The following is an 18,204-nucleotide window of genomic DNA, read 5'->3' as shown; positions in this document are numbered from 1 at the left end:
GGCAATAAATAACAACAATAATAGTATATCAAATAGTGACCTGCATACTGACAGGGTCTTAGGATTAAAACCTAGCTAACAAGAACTGCCTGAAATTTGTCAGTGAATCGATCCTGCTACCTTGACCACTATTTTGCCCTGAGTTTTTGTTTTTGGACTATTAATAGAGGAGAGAAGCATCCCAGAATTGGGTATGGAAGCAAAGAAATGCCAGCTTTGGGTTTCTAAGGTAGATATGAACATTTACTGAAGTGGGAGATATTTGAGAAATGATGGAATGGCTTTGTAGTCTTTGAAGGTATTGGCATATAGAGATACGCTTTCTATGTGTTATTTTAAAAGTTGACATCTGTCAACTCTCTTGATGAAAGAAACATTCACATAAATGAAAGGTTTAAATCCATGCCCACATTTGAATGGGAGAAAGGAATGATCTCCTGTATTCAGGGAGAAAAGCTCACAGAGTTCATGGTAGGAAAGAGGAGAGAAAATTTAGTGTTGGTGTTGAATTTACTCATTGTTAGAAACAAGCCTTTTGGTTTTCCTTTTGTGCCACTACGACTCCCCACCAAGGGACAACCTCAAGGAGAGTGTAACTAGCAGATAGCCTCCAGATATTGCAACTTGGGATCCCCCACAGCCTTCAACTCTAAGTCTGTACTTTTCTAGGGCTGCTCACAGCCAGGAGCAGCAGAGCAGGGGTTTTGTGAGCCAAGTGTTGTACACCAGGTCATTTCTGCCCAAGGTGGGACCCCTGTAATGGGCAGTGTTTGCTCTGGGACTCTGCACTGCCCCTGGCTGGGACTGCAGCTACACTGCAGTTGGAGGCTCTTCCTACCCAATCCTCCTTCCTTCCCCCTCTCCTTCACAAGTGTCAAATCACTATTGTGTTACGAAGGCTTTTCCTTACTATTCTTGCATGCTTTATCTTTCACAGTGATTTATTTCTCCCTGTATCCCATCTTTACATCTGCTTCCAGAAGTATCTGAACTGACACAGCTCAGACTAGCTATCCTATTGAGGCATGTCATGGCAAAATTGGACCTGAGTACTGACACTTATGAATTCATTCATTTATTCAATTTATTTTACGAAGTTTTTGAACATTTACTATATGCTAAATACCTCTGTACTAGACACTAGTGATGCAGGAATGAACAAGGCAGACAGGATTCATGTTTCGAATAGAATCTACATTTATAAGGAAACTAATTAAATGGTTATTATTTTCCACTTATTTATTATCCCATAAGATTGTGTAGCTCATGAGTATTTCCCAGTTTTTAGCAACTTTGTGTCTAAAAGTTTTCTTTATGTCCTTGTCCTTTCTTCTTTTCCTTCTTCATCTTTTTTCCTCCCTCCCCTCCTCCCTTCCTTCTTTCTATCCTTTCTTCTTTTCCTACTTCCATCAGAATAATTAATAACACACATTTCTAATGAGAGAACATTTATAGATGGTAGTACATTTGGAGATTATACCTTAAGCTCAATGAGGGCAAAGCACATTTCAGCTTGGATGGGATTAAGGAATGTTGATACATTATCAGCACAAAACAGTAGAAAAGGAGGAAATTTGGGCTGCCAAAATCTGTGACTGACTGCAGGTTTGACTTTATTTTAGAAGGGCTGGTTTCATTCATATCCCAAGGAATTCTGCACCTGGAAAAAATGATACCATTTCTATTTTATTTAATGCTCAATTTGTTTATCTTTTGAGTTTACTTTAAAAAGATGAATAATCTTCTAAAATATAAAAGTTAATACTTCTCTAAATCAGGAGTTGAAAAGTTATGGCCTGTGGGCCAAATCCAGCCTGATGCCTATTTTTGTAAAGTTTTATTGGAACACAGCTGTGACCATTCATTTAAGTATTAGCTCTGGTTTCTTTCATGCTCCAACAGTAGGGTCAAGTAGTTCTGACGAGATGATCTGGCCTGCAAGCCTAAAATGTTTGGCATATGGTCTTTTATTTAAAAAGTTTGTGGGCCTCCTGGGTGGACCAGTGGTTGAGCATCAGCCTTCAGTCCAGGCTCTGATCCTGGGGTCCTGGGATGGAGCTCTGCATCAGGCTTCCAGTAGGGAGCCTGCTTCTACTTCTGCCTATGTCTTGGCCTCTCTCTCTGTGTCCCTCATGAATAAATAAATAAATAAAATATAAAAAAAATTTGCTGGCCTCTGGTCTAAATATTTTTATCCTGCTGACTCTGTTAAATGTGAAAAACTGATAGCTTTAACATAATAAGTAACCCAAAATATAAGCATTGATTCCATCTTTAATTGCACTCTTTTCACTTTATATTAAATCCATAAGCTATTCTCCTAAATAATTTAAACATCCCTCTCAAATAAACCAAACATGAAAAATATCACATTGATTACAAAATATCATAGTGATTACAAAACTCAGGGAAAACTGTTACACTAAAACTATTTATCAAAGTACTAATGCCATGGATTTGAGTTTGTTCTTCAGTACCTTTGTTGATCTTTTTTTTTAAAGATGTTATTTATTTATTCATGAGAGACATATACAGAGAGAGGCAGAGACACAGGCAGAGGGAGAAGCAGGCTGCCTGTGGAGAGCCTCATACAGGACTCAATCCCAGGACCCGGGGATCATGCATGACCTGAGCCAAAGGCAGACGCTCAACCACTGAGCCATCCAGGTGCCCCTCTTTGTTGATATTCTTATTCTTAATTTTGATTTTATATCTTTCTCAAGATGACCTTCCTGTCTGCTATAATTAAACAGATATTATTTCTATGATTGCAGTTATCTTCCTAGTTACTGTAATATTACCAGATACCAAGAGGGGAAAACAAAACTAGCTAAATCTGCAAGGTCTGGATTGATTCCTGATGAGACAACTGGACAGCCCAAGTTGAATGAAAGCCAAGTCTGTGATCATTGAAACATTTTTTATGGTTAAGTCTTATGCTTGGTAGTTAATAGTAGAATGTTAAAATTCTTCACTTTTTCCTTTTTTTTTTTTTTTGAAATCTGATGTACCATCTTAAAGTTGGGTATTATTATTTTACCATTGTGATATACTGCTCTAGTTTGGGAATTACTATAGCCAAATTATATGTCAAATTAGTTTTTAATTTTAATTAGTATGGTCAGACAGAGATTTTCTCTACTAAGCATCAAGAGATCAGGTTTGCTCAACTAATTCTCATCTTTGGAATCTAGGTCTGATTATTCATGATGTAACACACCATAAACCTTTTTTTTTTTTTTTTAATTGTGGTAGGTGATCACAAGGACTGATCAACTGATAAACTCTTCTTATAGTTGTTTATTTTCTGTGACCACTGATGCTAATCAGTCCTTACTGTTGGTATTGTAACTATCTTTTCTGGATCTGTTTGACTTCTTATACTTTCCTATGTGCATTCCTTGCTGTAGACAAGTACGTACAGTTAGAAACAAGTACTAGGCTAAAATTTAAAAAATATACATATCTTTATAGGAATAAGGCAAAATACCTACTTACATCAATATTTCATTACTTATTAAAATGAAAATATTATTTTTATATTGCAACTACTTTTGCCTACCTTATAAACTAAGTTTTTTCTTTTCAGTGCCATAATGAATTCTGTTTCCACAGATTCAATTGTTCTAATTAACAATAGTTGTTATTATATTTTTGTCTGGTTTGGAGGTTTGAATTATCACAGCTTGGTGAGTAGTAGCTCCTTCAGCTGGATCTGTTGTCTTTTCAGCACACTCTGTCATCCTAGAAAGAGTCTTGATCTTCTATAGCCATAGATGTACTATCATCATTTTAACTTATTCTGCCCTAAGACATGAAGTTAGGCACCCTTCAAAGAGTCCTGGTTCCTTTGAGTGGGATTTGAAACCATAAATTATACCTATGGGCTCATGGTGGCAAGTTGTACATGCAAGTGCTGCTGCTAATAGATGCAGGACTTTTAGTAGCAGGCTGGGAGAGATATTTTTAGGAGTATGATCTACATCAGATTTTTTTCTAAATTAAAAATTTTAATAATAAGTTTTCGTATTGTATTGGTAATATGAATTGAATCGCACAAATGTGTTTCATAAACCAGGGCTTGTTTCTATTCAGTACCAATATTCTCTGGCTATGGTGGGATCTGTGGTTTTTGACCCACCCAGGAGCCCTTCCCCTCTTATTGTTAATAATACTCCAATTTTCCTTCGCTTCCTTCTTTCTGTGCTGTTCTAATATGACAGTTATGTGTATTACCTATACTCCTTGGATGCATGTCTAAGGTAAGAATATTCTTGCCCTCCCAGGAGTTGAAATCTTCATTGAGTAGACGCTGACACAAAGCTCTGCAATGAGTCTTTCCAATGGCCATCCCCTGAAGAGATCATCTGTTAATGCCTATTTTCTAATTTTCTGGAGCATCTTTGATCCTATCCTTCTCAAGACCTGATTGTTTGCTGTTTTGTTAGATTCTGTAATTTATTATTGTTAATTATTATTAAAATTGCTTAAGTTAACCAGAGTCCATTTCTATAATCTGTGACTAAGTAATCCTAATTTATATGCCCATTTTGTGGGTGGGTATGGGGGTTGCCAGTAGCTTCTAACCATGGTAGATTCTAAAAATAATTTGTGTGATGACATAACTAGTTCATTTAGAGAAAATTTCAGTCAGTAACGAGGGATGTGTGGGTCTTTTTTATTTACAAAACAGGATTTTTTTTGAAGCACATTTTTGTCTCTATATTTATGTGTATATATAAATATTCTTAGGGTTATTTATTTTCATTTGAAAAAAGACAGATTGTTCATAATTTGTCATTTTCAGAAAGAAAGAATGGAGGCCTTCTTTGAGTAAATGGCTGCATAACTTCACCACTCTGCCCAAGTGAACTGAGATTGCATATCTTATATATTACACAATAATTAGACAATTACGTAACACAATTATTTGGACTCTTGTCTTCATAAAGGAGAAGACCAGAGGAAGCTTTGGTTGTTTCTCTTGATATGTTGGTGTGGAGATTTGTTCACAGGTGATGATTTTAGGATATCAAATGTTTGAACTTCTTTGAGTTGAACTGTATATATCCTACCATCAAGAGGGCTGTGTTTTCTCCATCTCTGAAGTGCTATTCTCATTTCCTGTGTTTGGTAGATGATAATGACTGAACTTGAATTTTGTTGGGTAAACAATGATTAATAGCCATGACTCCATGAGATCACAGTCTAGGTAGGGTACCCGTTGCATTCTTTGTTCAGTTATTTGTTTTCAAATTGTCGGCTCAATCTTTAGGTTGTGTGTAGTAAGCCATGCCAAATGATAGGTACAACCGCAGCTACCACATATTGAGTGTACTATATCAGGCACTGTATTAGGCAGTTTGTAAAAAGTGTGTTCTATGTTCACCAATATCCTTGGTAAGTATTGTTATCACCGTTTTATAGACAAGAGGACTGGGATTCAAAGTTCCATGATTTAACATAGGTTTCCCTACTCTGCTTTTTGACAACTTTTTCAAATGAAAGATATCCTAATCCTGCATATTTGTACAGAGATGTCACATAAGAGCCTTGATAAATAATGGGATAAAAGCAAGACATGTACCGATCTATTTAGCCCTTATTTCAGTCATTTTCTCATCTCAAATTCTTTAACCCTATTCTTTTATTACATCCAAGCATCCAACACATTTTCCAAGTTAGAAATCTGAAAGTCATCCTTGGTCTTTCCTTCTTTTTCACTCTCTTTTGTTAAATTGGTTATCATATCTTGTCAGAAATATAATTTGAATATGACTATTTATCTTCCTTTCTATTGCTGTCATTGTAGTTCAGTTTACCAGGATCTCCTTTTTCCAATAAGGGGATTAATGTAATAATATTTTAGCTGTACCTAAAAGGAAATATCTCAGGTAATATATGCTTATGCAGACCTATTGGAGCCAGGCATTTTGGGGAATTATTTGTGATCCTAAAGGGATATGGAAGAGGGTGAGACTAAGTGATAATGGATGGTCCTAGACCTGGATGAGAGACCATCTATGGAGCAAGAGTACAGATTGGGGTGGTTCATTTTAGTGGGAGGCTAAAATCATGATGGAACCCTTTGAACCAAGTATGAGAGATTAAATTAATAAGCAGGAAATGGAGCCAGTTTTGGATTTGGGGCTTAACAGATCAACGTGCCATACTTTTGAGGCAAGGTAAATGTATTAACAGAACAATGGATGCTAGCATTATTATATGAGGAGAAAAGAGCGTGATAAAGTCAGAGAGATGAAATGGTGACTTTCTTAACATTTACTGTGTTCTAAGTAGGACATGTTTGTTGAATTATATAAAGGCTATATATTCTCACTTATATGGTATCAAAGTCTTCCCAGGTTGAGGGTAGACTCAAAGTGCCTGGGGCAACATAGACCTTTAGGAGCTAAGGGCTTGAAGCCGAAGTATTAATTCTATGAGTTTTGTAATGCTCTTTGGCCATAATTTTTCCTTAGCTAGAGATTTGAAAGTGGCCAATATTGTGCTCAAGCAGATTGGGTCATGCCCATTTTGGATATCCAAAAGCAGAATAAAAGATAAGTAACAGAATTATAGGTAGCCAGATCAGGTGTGATTTTTATAAAAGATGAAATGAAAGAAGTCAGCTTTATATGAAAAAGACTTTAAAAGCAGAGAGAGGGACGCCTGGGTGGCTCAGTGGCTGGGCATTTGCCTTTGGCTCAGAACGTGATCCTGGAGTCCTGGGATCGAGTCCCACATTGGGCTCCCTGCATGGAGCCTGCTTCTCCCTCTGCCTGTGTTTCTGCCTCTCTCTCTGTGTCTTTCATGAATAAATAAATAAAAACTTAAAAAAAAAAAACAGAGAGATCCACCACTGTAAGTGAAATACCATTAGATGGAATCCACAAGGGTGAGGCTGATGGTTTTTGCTAAGTCACTATGGATTATATTTACCTGGAGTCCCAGTTCATTGTGTAGTAGATAGGGTGTTGGGAGAGAAGTAAAAACAGTGGATTCCTTATCAAATAACACACTTCACCTGGGAGAGAAATGTTATGGGTCTCTCATAGCCAGGATGAAACAGTATTTCATTGAAAACATTCTCTAAACTCACGAGGATCCGGATTTCTAAATTGGTTTCAATTAAATATATTTTTTCTCTTCTAAGAAAACAACATACACCTATAATCTCTTCTAACTATTGGCACATCTGTGATGCTATAGCACTCTACATCTTCCCAGTGGCTGCAATTACACACATCAAATTTCAGGATGACTACAAGGTAAGAGTCTAGAGGTAAAAGGCTACCACTTATGGTTCCCATTTTGCTCTCATGTGTCACAGCCTTTTATTTTCGGAAGTTATTTAGAGAAACAGTCATCAGCTAACAAAACCATCTGTTAGTTAACAACAGCAAAATATGAGGCTATTTCAAAATGGCATGGGGCATTTCAAGTTAAGGGCAGACGGGTGCCAACTATTTTTTCTCTTTAGTCTTTCCTTGTTAAAAAAAGAATGCATTTGTTATCAAAGCCAGTTTGGCTAATGTGCTTTCACCTCATACATATCTAGAAATCAAAGCTGCCTCGAAAGTTATTTGAGGGTATGTTCTCCCTTTGGAGCCCATTTTGCTCTAGTCATGCTAATAGGAATTTCATGTGTGTGTCAAGAAGACAATATAGCCTTTATGCAATTCAACCAACACGTCCTACTTAGAACATGGTAAATGTTGGGAAAGCAAAAATGGTCTTGTTGGATAGATTTAGTAAAATTCTTCACCTTTGTTTTTTCTGCATGACTCCATTACTTTTTCCAGCTGGGACAGGAGGAGTGGTAGATGAAGAATCTCTGTACTCCTCCTTTTCCCTTAGCCAGATAGTTTCCCAAATCACCTAAATATAACTCCATTTATTGTCATGCTAAAATGTTCTATTTAGCTGTGTTTAACTGGATATCATGATTCCATGGGCTGACCTTTCGCTCCTGGGAAGTCGTTTTAAATTCAATCCCGGCAAAGGAAAATCCTTCCAATTCGTTGGCTGTGAAAGGTCACAAGTGAAATGTGTTTTGATGGTATCTGCCTATGGTTTAATTCTCAGTAAACCTGAGCACTAACTGGGCCTCAATTGTGCTTTGTCTTGGGAATCTGAGTTCTAAGAAGCCTGGGAGAGCTGAGTGGGAGATGTGGGGCTGAGTTGCCGGCATCAGCCAAGGGTACACAAAGGTACCAGCTGAAAGGTGAGGTATATGGTGCTAAGTTAGGTCAATGTTGCCTCCTTTCTGAGCTGATGGAGGATTCAGACTAAAATATATAGTTTCTCTCCCTGTTTCATTTGATCTCTTTAAGAGGGGCATTTCCCACTTTCTGGGAGGCGGAGAGGGCTTAGGGTGAGATAGGGAAGGAACTAGAAGTGTGTGAACCAGTCAAGAGGAAATTGGAGTATCCTGAAAATTTAGCCATTTTAGGGTCCAGAGCATAAACACAGTCTTCTGAATCTGGATATTCCCTTTTATGATCTATCTCTTTTCATATTTCAATAGCTGGTGGATTCCTCACTATCATCATTATGTTGATTTTCAACCAAAAAATACTTTTATTAAATCTCGTCAAAGACCATCCCCCTTAAAAAAGATCTTATTTCACCAAGAAATATTAGGATTTCTTTTGGAAATTTTTGAAGAGTTCAGCGAATGGGATATTGAGGTGAAGTTTCCAGGCTTCTATTTTGTTTTGTATTAACTCTATTTCAGAGTTATAGTCACTCTGTGCTATAATTTTTCAGTCAAGTATATTTCTCAGTTAGAAAGAAGCCTAGGGAGCAATTTGTCCTTTCCACTATCCCATTGCTCCATTATACACATACTATACTCAATTCCATAAGTATTCAATGTCTCCTGAACACAAACTTGCAATTCTATACTTCTATGTCTGTGTTTATGTTGCTCCCTCTTTCTGATATGTTTTCATGTTTTCATCATTCATGCACAAAAGCCAAAATGTTACCTCTTTCTATGAAGCCAAAGGACTTCTATCCCCCTCACTCCCCTATTCTGTGGAGAAGGCAAGCATGGCTTCCATGACACTCTGTCTATGTATCCATTATCCCTAGTCCTATGTTAGCACATCTAACATCTGTCCTGTGTCTCCCATTCAACCCAGCTCTCTGAGGGCAGGAGCTGGGTGGCTTTCTTCATTTTTATACTTCAGTGCTTAGCTCAAGGATTACTCCCAGAAGAGGAGTCTTTAGCCTTTTGGGAGTAATCACAGAAGTATGAGCAGTCAGGCCTTTGATATGAAGGTGAAGAAATGAAATGATGTTTTTTATATCAAATGTGTCTTGAGAGTTCATAGCAACCACCAGAGTAAGCAGAAAGCAAACACTCATTCACTAAAAGCCATAAAGGCAGTTCTCTGATAATAAGTGAGAAAAGTTGTGCTTCCCCTTCCTCCTCTTCTTTGTGTTGTCAGTTTTACTTGGCAATACTGGTTGTAGCGAGAACTCTTGGAATGTTAACCCAAAGTTCAGATAGGAGAAACGGAGGTGGCTCTAAGTGTGGGGTGGAGGCAGTTATACTTGACCTCATTTTCCCAGCTTCTCATTTTCTTCTCCATTCCTGGCTCTATCACCTAGTAGACTGCAGATCAGTTCTGATTCCTGAGCTTTCTCGAGAGGATAAAAAAGTTGACGATAAGTAGACCCCTGAGGTAAGCCATGTTCTATAGAGAAAGCATTCAGTGATCTAGTCACAGTTGATAGAACAAGCTCCACACACTGTCTGCTTTACTTACCATCAATGAGATCTGGCATTTAGTGACCAAGGGGGGTGGTCTTGAGTGTTCATGGAAGTCCCAAATCACAGCACTCTCTGTCCCTCATCAGGGTAGGGCCATTCTCTGAAATTGGTTTAACCCATTATAGTCAGGATTGTGGTTGGAAGAATTCAGTCAGTTTGGTTTAAGCAAAAAAACCCACCAAATATCGTGGTAGATCAGAGACTCCGGTTTGAATGCTACACAACTAGAAACCATAGCTAATTATGCCACAAGGGCCTTTGTTGGCAAAAGCGCCACTCCTGACATCCCATGCCTCAACTCCATAGCTCAACAAACATTGGGCAGTTATCATCAATCACATAAGGGACTAGACACCAGGAACTCCACTGCTTCTTGCCCTCTAAGACTTGGATACATTTGCTACAGGTTCTCTAGAAGGTGAATTTCACAGGTCTTCTTCACATTGCTTACTTTTGAATATAAGTCTCGCATGGCTGCATTTGATTCGTGAACACAAGGTCTCCGGTGCAGCTAAGGAGTTGGGGGGACTTATTTTCTTGTTTCTACCTTAAGGAAGTCAAATTTATGGGACAGAAAATGTCTAAATATTTCAAGGGCTCTCAGAAGGTGCTGAGCAACTGGAAAATGTGACAAAAATCTACTATGTCCTGTAAGGCACTAACATTTTTATTTTAACTAATATAAAACAATACGGCATGGTTATATCAAGTTCCTTTATCTGGCAACTTAGTAGTATGTGAAACTTTTTTTCTGGGTTTGAGGTATAGCTCACCTTTCCCATTCCTGACAGATCTCTTTCTTAACTAAGGATGTTGCTTTTTATCACCTTCGTCACATTATCTTTTCTCCAGAATTCATTCTTCCACATATTGTTGGGGATCTTGATGCATGGAATATGTTTTCTACTGGAGACTTTCAAGTGGGACTTTAGATACCAACCCTTGTGGCTGTGGCCCACCTCTGGTATGGGACTTTTAGTTGCCAATAATTTTCTGAGCCATATCTCAGCTCACGACTCTTTGAAATCATATCTTTGATTCTTTGGGTTGCCCTTTAAGACCAACCACTACACCTAAGTGAGTTTGCCCTAGCCCTAGAATTGAATCTTAGTGAGCAGATCTCTGCTCTGATATAGCTTGAATTTTCTTCATAGGGTCAATATACCTTGCTTATGAAAGGTAGGCAGAAATATAGAGATCTGACAATGTAGATTTCTCAAATTAAAACAATCTCGTCTAGTGATTTCAGCTATGCTGTCAGTTCCTCAATATCCAGTATCATGTTTTAATCATTAGCCATCCATATATTCCCAGTGCTTAGTATTACATCTGACATGCCGCATCATACAATTCACCCTGGTTGAATGTATGAACAAATGAGAGACTGCAGATTGCATAAAGGCCACAGTATATTTCAGCATCACAGACTGATCACTCAATCATTCATTTAGCAGATAATTTTTGAGAAGCTGCTTTTCTGTGCAAAGCACTACAATAAATACATTGGAAATCTGAAATAGCCCTAATGTTACTAATAATTATAACCATGGCCAACATTTATTGAATACTGACTAAATGACAAGCACTGAGCTGTATCATGGGCATCCACTTCTCACAACAACCCTATGAAGCAAATATGCTATTATTATTATTATTCCCATTTACAAGGGAAAGAACTGATTCTCAGAAAAGTTAAGCAAGTGAAAACAGGTTGAGGATATGTTTACATGGTAGAGTTGGGAAGGTGCAAGAGCCATCTGGAATGTCTTAAATATCACAGGGCAACATATTCGTGGTACTCAAATTCCATTCAAAGAGCCCTTGAGTGCTAAATGGATACAGCTGGGGAATCAGAACTTACCTGGTGACCTTTAGGCAATCTGCATTTTTACCAGTAAGGAACTCTGCTTTATTCTTCCATCCATCCATTCAACAAACATGAATGGGACGCTTGCTGTGTGCCAGGAACCGTGGTGAGCATTGGAGGTGGGTTAAGGAGGGCTGGGAGAGGGGAGACATGTAAAAAGATCATAATAAGAGCTATAATAGAGATGTGAACATATTTCAAAGGAATATTTTCAACATTTTACCATTACGTATGACATTGGCAGTAGGTGCTCCTGGTTACCCTCTATTAGGTAAAGAAAGATCCTTTCATTCCAAGGGTTTTTAAAAAAAATCTTGAAAGGATTTGCATTTATTTCAAATGTTTTCCTACATCTATTTGGATGATTTTTCTACATTTATGGAGATGGTTTTTCTTCTTTTGCTTATTACTGTGGATACACAACAATTACCCATAATATATTATTCTCTAATATTAAACCAACCTTGCATTTTTAGCATAAAATATATTCATATTTTTATAGACCTCTTCAGAGTTTCTTTTATTTTTTAATTTTTAAAATTCTGCTGCATTCACTTGCTAAGTTGTATGTTTGTAGAATTTATCTCTAGCTCCATAGTTTTTAAATCTATAAGCAAAGAATTTTCATTCTATTAATTTATTATCTTTTAATTTATATAGCATGTGTATTTATGGCCTTCGTTAATATTGCTTATTATTCTTTCTCTCTTTTTTCTCGATTAACATTACAAAAAACCTTTCAGTTTTATTTTGGTCTTTATAAAAATTTTAGTCTTTTAAATGACCTTACTTTGGTTGCTTAATTCTAAATATTTTATAATTTTGTGGTATGTTTTACACATTAATTTTGAAACTTTTGTCTACTGTAAGCATTTAAACCTATGTTTCCTTACAAGAAATGCTTTAGCTGTAACCCTTAAGTTTTGATATATTGATTTTTCATATGTAATTATTTTGAAATATTATATAATAATCTGATTTCCATTATGGTTTCTCTTTTGTCACTAATTTTCTAAAATGTATTTAAAAATTTTTAATGAGTAGATTTTTATTTTGTTCTTTTGAAAAAGTTGTACTTATTACATTGTTACCTGCTGATGTGGTCTGTAGAGAGTCTTTGAAATTTATTAGACTTGCTTTATAGCCTAATCCATGGTTAATTTTTGTAAATAGCCCCTGTGTATTCAGCAAGTAGCTGGATTGAGTGTTCTATAACATATCCTTTAGATTAGGCTTGTTATGTGTGTTCAAACCTATATCCTCGCTGTTCTTTGTTTGCTAGATCTATCAATTACAGAAAGAAGTATGTTTGAGTGGGTGAACATATACATTTTTCTTAATAGATATCTCAATTTTGTATTCATAGATTTTGAAGCTATAACACATACTTAAGAGTTTAACATTGTTATATGTTCTTAGTGAATTGAAGCTTTTATTATTATGTAGTGACCATTCTCATTTCTAAAATGCTTTTTACCTTAAAGTCAATTTTGTATGATAATATGGTTACACTGGCTTTCTTTTGGCTGGTATTTGCTTGGAAAGAAATGGTTACAAATGGTGAAGAGAGGCTAATGCTAGATGATGAGATGAAAGGTATGGAAGGTAATTGTTATTTTCTTTATACTTTTCAGTATTTTCCAAATTTTATTTGAAAAGTATATATTACTTTTATAAATAGAAAAAATTATATTTAAAAAATTTTAATTTAAGAAATGACAGTGTCAAAAGAGGTCCTCCTTTTTGAACAGGCTTTAGTGCTTTGGTACCAGATTCTGAAACAGCTAAATATGCATACAACCGAGTTTTTAATGCCCATATGGGCAGCTTTTAGCCTTGAAACCTTTTTTATGAATTATAGGCCAAGAAAGAAAGCCAAATAGAGCCATATTCTGTCCTGCCTGCTGGATAGTTTATTATTAGGCGTGATGAAATGTAAAGTCTTACCTAACCCTTCCAGGAGAATTACTGGCCCCCTTCTGGATTTTCATAGCTCACTGAAGATGTGAATCTAGCACTCATCGCTTATACCTTGTGAACTTTGGTTTGCTGGGGGCAGGAATCTCCTTTTCTGGATGAATTCATGATAAGCCAGCAAGATCTATCAGACAGGAATCATGGTTTGCTGGAAGCAAGATCCAGGAGAAAGGTAGGTGTCTGGGGTTGTAGGGCTGGACTCCTGAGCTTGACTTACCATCTTTGGGACCCAGTGTTAAGGCACAAGAAATGCTGGTCAATGGTGCTAAGGCAAGCTAGTGTTTACTAAATGGAAACCTCTTTACAAACACTAATCCTTGTAACAATCCTGTGAGGAAATAAGTGTTGTCTTTTGTAGCAAATTGTATGGATTGTATTGCTTCACCTGTTCCAACCTCTTGTGGTGTGCTTTCCTGATCTACAGAGGCTGTACAGCTAAAAATGACATTTCCCACATGCTCTTGCAGCTATAATTTTTGATGCAATTTCAGTTTTATCACTTGCACTCTCATGAGACTTGGATTAGTCATAGGGTTAAATATAGGGACAGAAATTAGGCATGAAACATCTATATTGCTAGTGAAGAAGATGCCAGAGGTTAAGTGGTTCTAAGGGCTGGAAGCTGTACCTGGAAACAGCACAGAGCTTGATCATCTAGCCCTTCAAATGATTTGAGAAGCTACTCATACTCGGTAATAAACTCCTTTTTGTTTTAATAAATTATAGTGGATTTTGCCGTTTATAATTGTGCTCTGACAAATACACCCATTGTGCAGCAGAGAAAACTCATAGTTGGAGCTAGGAAGTGACCTCTTCAAGGTCACAAAACTAATGGGTGGCAGAGAGGGACTGTGAGTGTAGGTCTTCTAATGGCAAGTCAGGGCTCCTTCAGTAACAGGTCAAGCACAGAATCAAGTAACAGGCCATGGAAGCCTCCAGGATCATTAAGATGGTACTGAGAAACCATATATGCAGATTGAAGGTCTGAGTTCCACAGTCACACTCTGACAACATTACTAGGTAGAGGCTGCTGCCACTCCTCATGGGCCTGGGCTGGAAGTAGATGGCTTTCCACTACCACCACTTTCTTTATTGGTTCCTTCTTGTGATCTTTTAGGTCTTTCTACTAAGTATTACTTGCCCTCCTGTATTTTTGTCTTAATATCAGGATCCCACACAGTTTTGGTTCCTCATTCACCTGTGTCTACATTGTACTGGGTGCTCCTTTACTGCTCTTAGAATATTTTATTGCTTCTTCAAAACTTGTTGGGGATGAAGGAGGCAGTAATGTACCTATAAGCTGATAGGCAGATAAGCAAATATTGATTTACGATTATCAGATTACCCTTCTGTCTCCCTCTAAACTATTTTAAGTACCTGTCTTGTCCATATCTGCCCATTGTTGTCTTATATATGGCTCTTCTTATAATTTATAATTATTTTATTTGGGGGTGGTGGTGGTTATGTTTGTTTTCTTTTTTCTTTTCCATGCTAGAAAATAAGTTACATGGGGTCAGGGTTCATGTCTATTTTGATCAACTTATATTTGAAGCCCTTAGCCCAATCCTGGCACAAAGTATTTGAAAATGTTTACTGAGAGAATTAATGAATAAATGAATGAAAAAAAGCAAGGACCATATTTTGTTTTTTCATCTTTGTATTTTGGCGTCCTTTCAGAACCTGACGAATAGAGGGTGTGGGCTTATTTTAACAGAAAAAGAAGCTAAAGTATGTATACATGACTTACATTAATGAATATAATTTTTTTTTGTTTCAATGTTTTCAAAACTGGAAACTTTGGGTTGTTCATATTCACTCCACATGTAGCTATAGAGTTGGTTGATAAAGATAGATAAGAAACAAACCTTTCACAGCTTCAATTTTAGAGAGGATCCAGAATATTGTATATCCTTAATACATTTTCTAAATGAATAAATAAATGAAGGAAGTAATGTTAAATTTCTGGGCCTTTTTCTACCTGAAAAAAGGACAAATAGCACTTTTAGCCAATAGGGTAATTGTAACCAGACCGCATTGCTTGAATGCACCGGGCATTTTTGTACATAAGACAATATTTCCTAGATGGTGTTCTCTCTGGATGTTTATTTGGCTAGTCCTGGAGAACAATGATCTGCAACAGCTTTGTCTCTGAGTGTGGCTGGTAGGCCTAAGCAATGTCTTTGGACACCACTCAGACAGTTGAGTCAGTCACAGGACAGAGTAGAGAGAAGGGGAATGGGAAAGTGAGAAAAAAAAAAGAAAAAAATGAAATGAGAGAGGTCAGGTGATGAGACCAAGGGAAAGAATGGAAGAGAAAAAGGGAAGAGATATAATGACAATGGACAAGGCTAGTGACACCTGCCACTTATCAAATGCCTTTCATAGAGATTCTATGTTTTGTTCAACATATATATTATCTCTAATTTTCATAACCTGTCAACAATGTCAGTAACATTTAAAGATTTAATTAATTAATTTATTTGAGAGAGAGAGAACATGAGTGGAGGGAGGGGCAGAGGGAGAGAGATCTCAAGCAGACTTTCTGCTGAGTGTGGAGCTGGTCATGGGGCTCCATCTCACGACCCTGAGATCATGAGTTGAGTCAAAACCAAGAGTCAGAAGCCTAGCCAACTGAGCTACTCAGATGCCCCAATGTCAGTAACATTTATTATTTTTATTGTGCAGATGGGAAGACAGACTCAGATGTTAATAAGTGCCAGTCACACACTACTGAAAAGTAAAGGCAGGATTTGCTCTCAAGAGTTTCTGGCTCAAAGTCATAGTATGTTCACCTGGTGAGCAATGACAGAGATCCACCACTAAGAACCTTATGCCTCCCATGGGGCATTTGGATTATAGATTGCTGTAGATTGTCAACCTGCTACTCCAGGAACATCTAGGTATCAACAGTTTAGAGTAGATATCTATTTATCTGTGTGTGTGCTCGCACACATGTGCATGACCATGCAAGCACACACACACACACACACACACATACACAGGACTAACTAGAAAAAAAGAAAAGAAATATTTGCTAATTTTTTGTGTACACTTTGACCAAAGCCTTCTGGAATAAATACTTAACAGAAAAGAGACTTAACAGATGACAAATAGGGTGACATTTTCAAATGCCATAATTCCAGAAGTAAAGTAAAACCCCTGACTCCAGCCTCATCCCCCACATGTCGTGAGTAGAGAAAACAAAGCCACGTAGACCAAAAAAGCAACAGGAAAATAACAAGCAAAATTGAGGGCCATGTAAATATTTTCTGAATGTCCGTTCCCTAAAGGGTTGAGGTCAGACATATGGTTCTATTCACCAAACCCTAAACAAAAGACTTGGGCTATTTTATGCCCTGATCATTATTGTTGGTTACATTAAAGCCCGATCAAAAAAGTGTAATGGAATATTAATTTCAGTTACTGTAGCTAATTGAAAACATAGCAGGAGTTGTGACTATGGAAAATGGAGTGAGAACACTCAGATGCACGTCCAAGCCTAGCCTAACTCTTTTCAAGTTGGGCAGTAGCATATTTTTGAGAAGTGGCCATTATCCTTGGAGTCTATACTTAAGCACATCAGGACAAACACTTGGCTTGGGAAAAAAGACAAGCAACTAACTCTGAGCTATCAGGAGACTTCAAAAATTCAAGTCCAATTTTAAAACTATCAGTTGTTAATTTGTTCACATGAAAGGCATTGCAAAAATATATAATCCTTGCCAAGCCAAGGACTGCATGGTTTTCATCTTGCTGTCCCCAGTTTGAAGCCTACATCCTAGCATCTAGGGGACGCTCAGCAATAATTGTTGGGTGAATGTGTGTATGATTGTTGACAACCTTTGTTTATTATAACAAATGAGAGGGCTCTCTTTCGTAGACAACTGGCTTTTTTCCTAAGTGAAAGTGCAGACCAACAAGATTTGGGAGAGAGAAGACAGCTCTACTTTAGCTTGATATACAAATCTGAGAGATGAAGAATGTGAACATGACTTTTTGTCTGTTTTGTTCATTGCTATATTTCCAGTGCTTAGAACAGTACTTGGCACATGTGAGATACCAATAAATATTTGTTAAATTAATGAATAAATGATTAGCATGGAGTTGGAAGGAGAGAATGAGTTAAGCAAAGGAGACAAAGTAGAGAACTCAGAACTTCACAGTGTATTTTATTTTATTTTTTTAGAGAGGGATGGGGGAGGGGCAGCGGGAGAGGGAAACAGAGAATCTTAAGCAGGCTCCATGTTCAGTCTGATGTAGAACTCGATTCCACAACCATAAGATCACGACCTGACTCTTAATCACTTAGCCAACTGAGCCACTCGGGTGTCCCCACTGTGTATTTTATGTCTCTGCTGAATTATCCATTTTCAAACATCAGGCATACTCTTATTTGATATAAATACAACAATCCCCTCCTCAAATCAGTATGATCTGCCTTGTGGAATTATTTGGGATTACTTGGGATCTTTTGATGAACATGAGGGACTAGGGTAATGCTTTTAAAGACATCAGTTTCAGCAACTTAGTGAAAGTTGTTCTACAATCACTTAACATGCATAGGGGACATATTCAG

At 37.3% G+C, this 18,204-nt stretch overlaps 1 long non-coding RNA gene across 3 annotated transcripts in view; it reads right to left on the bottom strand.

Annotated features, from left to right (window-relative positions):
* Positions 1–1,463: 1,463 nt before the first annotated feature.
* LOC140622411 (uncharacterized) overlaps positions 1,464–18,204 on the bottom strand; it is a 31,066-nt gene continuing 14,325 nt past the window's right edge. For all 3 annotated transcript variants that reach the window (XR_012022183.1, XR_012022184.1, XR_012022185.1), the window contains exons 2-4: positions 11,646–11,785; positions 9,780–9,884; positions 1,464–1,660 (exon numbers count right to left, since the gene is read on the bottom strand). This is a non-coding gene — a long non-coding RNA (uncharacterized lncRNA). The remainder of the gene's footprint in view (positions 1,661–9,779; positions 9,885–11,645; positions 11,786–18,204) is intronic.

Source organism: Canis lupus, chromosome 31 (genome assembly GCF_048164855.1).
Source record: "Canis lupus baileyi chromosome 31, mCanLup2.hap1, whole genome shotgun sequence".
Classification (NCBI taxonomy): Eukaryota; Metazoa; Chordata; class Mammalia; order Carnivora; family Canidae; genus Canis; species Canis lupus.
This window is presented reverse-complemented; position numbering and strand designations above follow the sequence as displayed.